An 8,513-nucleotide genomic window follows, 5' to 3' on the forward strand; every position below is an offset into this window, starting at 1 on the left:
TCGGGGGCGTATCTCCCTAACCAGAGCTCGAATTTCAAATTCGTAAAAAGCGGCATCTTAGTTATTGAGTCTAGATTATTTCTGTCAATTTTCAGCAATTTTTATCATCATTTGTTTTCCCATTTTGATTAAAAACTAGACCCTTATTATTCTGCATTATTTAAGTTGCACATATTTTTAGTTCATTTTGCGAGAGTCATATCTCCCCAATGAAATATCATTTTCCAAATTTGTAAAAAGGGGTTTCTTTCTTTATGTGTCTAGTTTATATCTGGAAATTTTTATAACTGTTTATACATATTTGATATTTTAAATTTGTTAAAATTCAGAACTGGTTACAGATTATTCTTATTTCACCATGATTAAACAAAACAGTTCCAGTTTTTTATATATTTGAAATATCAAATAAGTATATAAAGTTATAAAATTTTTCAGATATAAACTAGACAAATAAAGAAAAAAAAACCCTTTTTACAGATTTGGAAAATAATCTCCCGTTGGAGAGATATGACTCTTGCAAAACGAACAAAAAATCTGAGTATCTAAAACGATATAAAGTGTGATAAGGTCTTGGTTTTGACCAAAAACAGGTATGAAATTACCATAAAAATTGTTGAAAATTGACAAAAATAAACTAGACTCAATAACGAAGATGCCTTTTTTTACGGATCGGAAATCCGATCTACGGTTAGAGAGATACGCTCCCGACAAGTTGGTCTTGATTCAAATAACGATTTACGCATGACGGCTTACTGAATAACACTACAAATCGTTATTCAGTAAGCCGTCACGCGTAAATCGCTATTTGAATCAAGACCAACTTGTCGGGGGCGTATCTCCCTAACCAGAGATCGGATTTCCGATCCGTAAAAAGCGACATCTTCGTTATTGAGTTTAGTTTATTTCTGCCAATTTTCAGCAATTTTTATGGTAATTTCATACCTGTTTTTGGTCAAAAACCAAGACCCTGTCACACTTTATATCGTTTTAGATACTCAGGTTTTTTATTCGTTTTGCAAGAGTCATATCTCCCCAACAAAAGATCATTTTCCAACTCTGTAAAAAGGGTTTTTTTTCTTTATTTGTCTAGTTTATATCTAGAAATTTTTATAACTTTATATATTTATTTGATATTACAAATTTTTAAAACTGGAACTATTTTGTTTAATCATGGTGAAATAAGATTAATCTGTAACCAGTCCTGAATTTTAACAAATTTAAAATATCAAATATGTATAAAAAGTTATAAAAAAAATTAGATATAAACTAGATAAATAAAAGAAGAAAACCTTTTTTGCAGATTTGAAAAATGATCTCCCGTTGGAGATATATGACTCTTGCAAAATGAACTAAAAACCTATGCAACTCAAATAATGCAGAATAATAGGGGTCTGGTTTTTAATCAAAATGAGGAATGAAATGACCATAAAAATTATTGAAAATTGTTAGAAATAAACTAGACTCAATATGAAAGACACCATTTTTTACGGATTTGAAATCTGATCTTTATAATAGGTTCATTTTCTGAAATTGAACAGTAACTTTCAGAAGTCACCATCTTCAAACCAGAAAAAAAGAACAGAAAAATTGTGGAAAAGGGTGTTACGAAAACCTTTAGCAAGAAACAACCAAAGAAAACATGAGCACCACAATTAAACAAAACACTTTATTGCACCAGGGGAAGCCCCCAAACCCCCCTCCTGTAGGGGCAAAATCTCTGAATCTGGCTCCACAACTTATTAAGTTGAACGATGCTACCCAGACCGGTGGGAGCCCCCAAACCCCCCTCCTGTAAGGGCAAAATCTCTGAATCTGGCTCCACAACTCATCAAGTTGAACCATGCTACAATCACTGTGCAGGTCAGTTGATGCTTGCTGGAGCAGTGTAGGATCGTTTGCTGGATGTGCACAGAAGCAGAAAGAGAAGGGAGAGAGAGAGGGTTGATGTTCATGGCTTTCTTCAGGGGGGATTCCTTTATCAGATAATCCTGCAGTGCAGGGACTTTCTGGATGGAGGACATGTTTGTTCTTTTTTTGAACCGTTTGTTTTCCTTTTTTTGAATGGACATTTTTGTCATTTTCTCAAACCGTCGTTTTATGGCAAGAATAACAAGAAAGGGTACTTAAGTCTTTGCAACAACACCAGAGTCCGATGCTAAGTTATGTCAACATACACGGGAATACGAGCCCCATGTGCGTAAATACGTGGCGCTCATTCATCCCCCCGAACACAGACGTGGGATTCAGTGAATCATCGGGGGAGAACATACACCACCCTCTCATCACAGGATGGTGGGTGATCAGGCAGAGTACTAATCCCTCAGGTACAAATATTATTATTAAAAGATAAAATTGATAGTGGGTTGGCATTGGATTCTTTTTGTAAACTAATTAATAAGAATTTTAGGTGTTTTTCAAATTTTAAAAACAGACGTGCTTCATTTTTTTGTCATTACCCAACGTTTAGGCGCATTTTTTAATATTTTCCCTCACTCATCTTAAGCTTATAACCGAAAATTTAAGAAAACCACCAGATGAACTCAACTTATCCGACTCTAGTCTCGTACAACTTGTTTCTGTACCTAAACTATGCCACTCTAAATGTCACCAAGGACACACACCCAAAAAAAACCTTTTGTTGGACCAAGAAAATGAAATCTCAAACCTGTATCCATACAATTTAGGGAGCTTATATTCACTAAAAATAAATATGAAATGCTTGGGTCATGCGGGTCAGCTCGAATGTCCGAGAAAAATCAAAACCCTAACTGAACCTATATATTACTAGGGTTGGGTTGGGATTCACTAGAATTATATATATATATATATATATATATATATATATATATATATATATATATATATATATATATATATATATATATATAGAGAGAGAGAGAGAGAGAGAGAGAGAGAGAGAGAGAGAGAGAGTATATGAGTAAACATTGGCTACTAATGAGTAGAAATCACTTTTTTCTAAAACATTTTTGATTTTTTTGTAGATTAAATGTTAGAGATGTGATCTACATGGTTTGTTTAGTAGAAAACTCATGATACATCTAACTTGGCACGCCTGCTTCAAAAATTTGAGTTGTCCACTATCATGAACAAGGTGGACATGCATGGTGTGGGACGGTGTGTGTGCATGCACTCACACGTCTAAGCTACACAATAACCAGACCAAAGTTTTTTCTGCTACTCCATCCATTTCATGCTCAAAGTTGATTTTAACGTGCTAAGTTTAGGAATGAGAGACATGGGCATTGGATTAAAGGTGAAAATGGATCTGATTTGATTGGATTCTGACTCAAGTTCAACACAGCATTTCGAATACGGATCATTTATAAAGTTCTGACGTTTATTTTGAATGAGCTTAAGCTTATATATGAATGGAACTTTTCGGACTAATTAGGAGTCGGATCAATATTTTTATTTTCTGCCATATCTGTTCATACACATGCACGCAGTTAAACATTCACACACGAGTGATTGGTATGTGTGCACTGGTCATGTGCACCTGCCTTTGACAAGGTGGACAACGCCTCTCTCATAAAATTTGATCTTATAAGGGGGTGCCAACGGATAGGGTTTGCTTCGGACCCATGTATTATGATTTTTGGGTATGGTATCTGGTTAAGACCCAGGTCAAATCGGACTTATCATAAGAGAAACCATACCCGGACCCGATAAGAAATACATGAACCAGACCCGGGCCATACCTGGTAAAACCATATTTTTCATCATTGTTACATTGAAAAATTACAGGTCTTAATTAGTCGGAAATCGGATCGGGTCCGGGTCCGATACAAAATTTCACAAACTATACCCTGGTCCATGTATTAATCAGACCTCCGAGTCTGGACCCAGGTCTTATTCAGGTCTTCTTAATTATCACCATACCCAGACCCTATAGGGTTTGGTTCGGGTAAACCCGACCCGTTGATAGCCCTAATGTAGATGTATTCAACGTGGTATTTTCCTTGGATCATGTTTTTTCAAAGTAAAACCGAATCTTTTGAATTAGAAGATTTGGGACACTGTGGGTTAAGTTTTGAATCTCTTTTACTAAGCAGATTGGGATTTATATTTAATTGGATGGTTCAATTGGTGGGCGCACAATAACATCATAAACAATTTCCTTTTTCACTAAACAAGCCATATATTTACTAACTAATCAGTTGATTGAACAAAGTCTAACATGGGTGCTCAAAGAGGCCTCTACCAACACACACACATCATGTTAATATAATCTGTTTTCAAATTAGTCGGCGAGTGGCAGCGGGCTTGGGGAGAAGGTGCTGAGCCCTTCGTGTCAGGTTTGACTCCCACCAGGTGTGCAGGTGCCTTTAACTGGTGGATGCCGTAAGAGCTTGGGTGTGGGTGACTCCACCTGGAGTTTATCTCGTAGGGAGGTAGGCCCATTAAGTGATCCAGTTCCCGGTGAGGGTTCTTAAATATTTAAAATACAGCAGAAAAATAGAAGATGGTAAATTGCTAGACCAATCCAAATTGTGACCAAGTTCCATCATCTTTATTTGAAGCCCATGTTTGAAACATAGGGCAGATATCGTGTTGGCTGGGCCTCGATCTCACTGGCCTGTCAAAAACCTAGCTAGCTGCCACGGACAAGGATGTCATGTTACCTAAGGAGGCGTTTGATTCGCAGAGGGGGGAGGACAAGGATGGTGTGTCCCTGTCCATGGCCAGCATGGAACAGGGACAGATTTTTTTTTTTGGTTTTGTTTTTTCAAAAGATGTCCAAGATCAGTCCCATTAAAAGTTTCAGGCCTTGGACAACCAGATTAAACCATACTGACAGACATCGATAATAATCTTAAAAAGTTGTGTTAAAATGGTGATATATATATTTTTCAAGGTTGGCAGCATACCAAAAAAGTGAAACTTCCAAATTATTGTTCTTTTAAGATGTTATTAACACGATAAAAACACTTTAAACAGCAGAGTTTGTATATCGTTTTTTTGTGTGTATCTTTACATGTATTTTATATTTTTAAGAAATATAATTATTTTTTGGATATTATTCAGACAAAGACTAGATTTTTCCTCGCCAATATTCCCTAGAGACTGAGACTTACGAGTCAATCACAAAAAATATGCAACGAGGGCGAAATTTCCTCTTGTTTAATTGTCAAAAACCGGCCACATATATATTCAAAGTCAAAATTTTGAGTCAAAAACAAAAATTTGACATAGCCTACATCTTCAAAGATTAATTCCAGTAGATGGTTAGGTTGGGTTTGATTTAGTGGGCAAACACCACCAAGGCACACCTAGGGGTGTCAACGGGTCAGGTTGGGTTCGGACCCAGGTGGAACCAGACTTGGATAAGATTTTCAGGTATGGTATCAGTTCCAGACCCAGGTCTAATCCGGTTTACTATAAGAGAAACCATACCCGGTAAAGTAATATATTTTTTTTTATCATTTTTACATTGAAAAATTGTGGGTCTTAATCGAAACTCGGGTAGGGCCTGGGTCTCTGGTATAAAATTTTACAAAGTATACCCGGGTCCATGTATTAATCAGACTTTCGGGTCTGGACCCAGGTCTTAATCAGGTCTTCTTATTTGTCACCATACCCAGACCCTATATATATAGGGTTTGGTCCGGGTAAACCCCACCCGTTGACACCCCTAGACACACCAGCTGGTGTTTGTCCAGGACCTGCGCTCACAGGTCCATCACACCCTTTTAATTTTTAAAGGGAAGGAAACAAAGCAGCCCCGCCTTGGTTCCCATGCTTTGTATCAATCAAACGCGGGACAGCACACGGGTAGAGACCAGTCAGTCCCTGTTCCGGTGCGTCAAACGCGCCCTTCATGTCAAGATAAATAAGCCAAAGCTTTCCGAATTAGAACAATTATACAGATTTAGGAGAGCAACACTTTGGCGATGTAAAATCCGCATGAATAAGTAGATAAAATTGATGGAAAAAGAAAGCTTAATTTCTACTTCAGCTTATTCCACAATATCATGATTAATTTTTTGCTTATTTGTAATTATGTGGATAAAATTAGGGGTGTCAATGGGCAGTGTTTGACCTGGACCCGACCCATACCAAACCCTATAGGGTCAGGATTTGGTGATAAATAAGAAGGTTCGATTAGAATTTGGGTCGTACCCAAAGGGTCCAATGTAGCTGGGTATATGGCTTGTTAAATTTCATATCAGACCCGAAACCAACCTGAGTTCCTAGAATGTTCCACTAATTTTCAATGTAAAAAGGATAGTTTTTTTTTTTTACCAGGTATGGTTCGGGTTTGGTTCATGTAATCTTTATAGGATCCGGGTATGGTTTCTCTTTTGGTGGTCTGATTGAGCCCATATCCGAACTCGATACCAGCATCTCAAATCAGGACCGGATCTGTTTCTACCTGATTCCAAACTAAACCCGACCCGTTGTCACCCTTAGCTAAAATCCTTTAAATATCGTCATACATTAGAGAGCAAAATAGAAGCAGCAGAGTGGTGCTCATGACTCAATTGCATCTTGCACACCATGACCCTACTGGTAGAGGGAGCTGCAGCACTGCTTGCCCTCCTTCTACTCTACAAACTATGGCCAAGAAAGGCCTCGTCCACGTCCAAACCTCCGGAACCAGCCGGGTGCTGGCCTATACTCGGCCACCTTCCCATCCTCTCAGAAAACGCACCTCTTCACAGAACCCTCGCGGCCCTCTCCGACCGGTACGGCCCCATATTCCAGCTCCGGCTGGGCCAAAAGCGCTTGCTCGTGGTGACCAGCATGGAGATAGCGAAGGAGTGCTTCACCACCAACGACCGAACCCTCGCCAGCCGGCCCTTGCTGCTCAACGCCAAGTACGTCGGCTACAACTATGCCGTGTTCGGCCTGGGCCCGTACTGCCCCTACTGGCGCGAGGTCCGCAAGATCGCCATCCTCGAGCTGCTCTCGACCCGGCGGCTCGAGCTGCTCAAGCACATCCGGGTCGAGGAGGTCGACTCCCTCGTGAAGGGTGTGTACCGACGGTGCGGGAACGGGGAGGTGCCGGTGGAGATGAAGGAGCGGCTGGGCTTCATGGTCCTGAACGTGGTGCTGAGGAAGTTGGCCGGAAAACGGTACTTCACCGAAGAGGGCGCCGGAGAAGACGAGGAGGCGAAGGAGCTGAACAAGTTGGTGGAGGAGATACCTGCCGTCTTCGGCATATTTTCGGCGTCGGACGCGTTTCCTTGGCTGGAGCGGTTCGATGTGGGTGGTGACCTGAAGGCCATGAAGAGGGTGCACAACAGGATAGACAAGATCGCCAGCAGTTGGTTGGATGAGCACCACCGGAGGAGGGATTCCGGCAACGTCAGTAATGACTTCATAGATGTGCTTATCACCCAAGTTGAGGAAAATAGGCAGCGCTTGTCTGCTTACAAACCTGATACCATAGTCAAAGCCGTAGTCATGGTGAGTACTAACTCATAACTTTTTTGGATCCGACTCTCCATGGATTGATCCCTACAAAATTGTAAACATATATTTAGTATTGAATACATCAAGGCTTTCCTTGCAGAACATGATAGTAGCAGGGACTAGCACCACGTCAGACACAATGGTGTGGGCCCTCTCTCTTCTACTGAACAACCGCCACGAACTGAAGAAGGTGCAGGAAGAGTTGGACATCCACGTAGGCAGGGAGAGACACGTGGAGGAATCAGACATCAACAAACTGCCATACTTGCAAGCTGTAGTCAAGGAGACCATGCGCCTTTGCCCAGCGGTCCCACTGCTGCTCCCACACGAGTCGATGGAGCCAGTCAACGTTGCTGGCTATGACATACCAGCAGGGACAACCCTCTTTGTGAACGTGTGGAAGATGCAGAGAGACCCAAGAGTGTGGTCCGACCCAGATGAGTTCAAGCCAGATAGGTTCTTGACGACCCACAAGGACGTCAATGTTTATGGTCAGAACTTCGAGTACATTCCCTTTGGGTCTGGTCGAAGATCGTGCCCGGGGTTGATGATGGCCGTCCAAGTCACTCACCTGACGTTGGCACGCCTGCTTCATGGGTTCGAGTGGCGCACGCCCATGGATGGGCCGGTCGACATGACCGAGGGCAATGGCTTAGCCATGGCGAAAGCTACGCCACTTCATGTCTTGCTGAAACCACGTCTCCCTCCCCATCTCTACGAGTGATGAGATACGTAGCTTGTGTTTTTTTATCTTTGTCTATGAATGTATTTCCAAAGCGTGTGATAACTTTGGATTTTAAAATTTTTAAGAGCATAAATAACCTACTTTCCTATTTGAATTAGATGATAAAAATGAGTGCATTGTGTTTGTATGTAAGCGGGTGCATGCATGAATGCACATATTCATGTGTGTGTTTGCTTGTTTTTTTCATGCTGGAAACAAGACGAGCCACTCATGGCTCGCTCAGCTTAGTTTGGGCTCGCAAAGAGCTCGTTTGAACACCTAAAATAGGTTGGGCAAGCTGGACATGAATGATAGGTACTTGGCTCAGCTCGACTTGTATAAGCTCATCTGG

General features: G+C 40.9%; 1 pseudogene across 1 annotated transcript; it reads left to right on the forward strand.

Moving 5' to 3' along the window:
- Positions 1–6,519: 6,519 nt before the first annotated feature.
- On the forward strand, positions 6,520–8,282 carry LOC149835128 (xanthotoxin 5-hydroxylase CYP82C4 pseudogene; annotated as a pseudogene). The gene is made up of 2 exons (XR_016432443.1): positions 6,520–7,431; positions 7,538–8,282. The product of XR_016432443.1 is annotated as a xanthotoxin 5-hydroxylase CYP82C4 pseudogene (transcript).
- Positions 8,283–8,513: the final 231 nt, after the last annotated feature.

Source organism: Nuphar pumila, chromosome 6 (assembly GCF_984573655.1).
Source record: "Nuphar pumila chromosome 6, dmNupPumi1.hap1.1, whole genome shotgun sequence".
Lineage (NCBI taxonomy): Eukaryota > Viridiplantae > Streptophyta > Magnoliopsida > Nymphaeales > Nymphaeaceae > Nuphar > Nuphar pumila.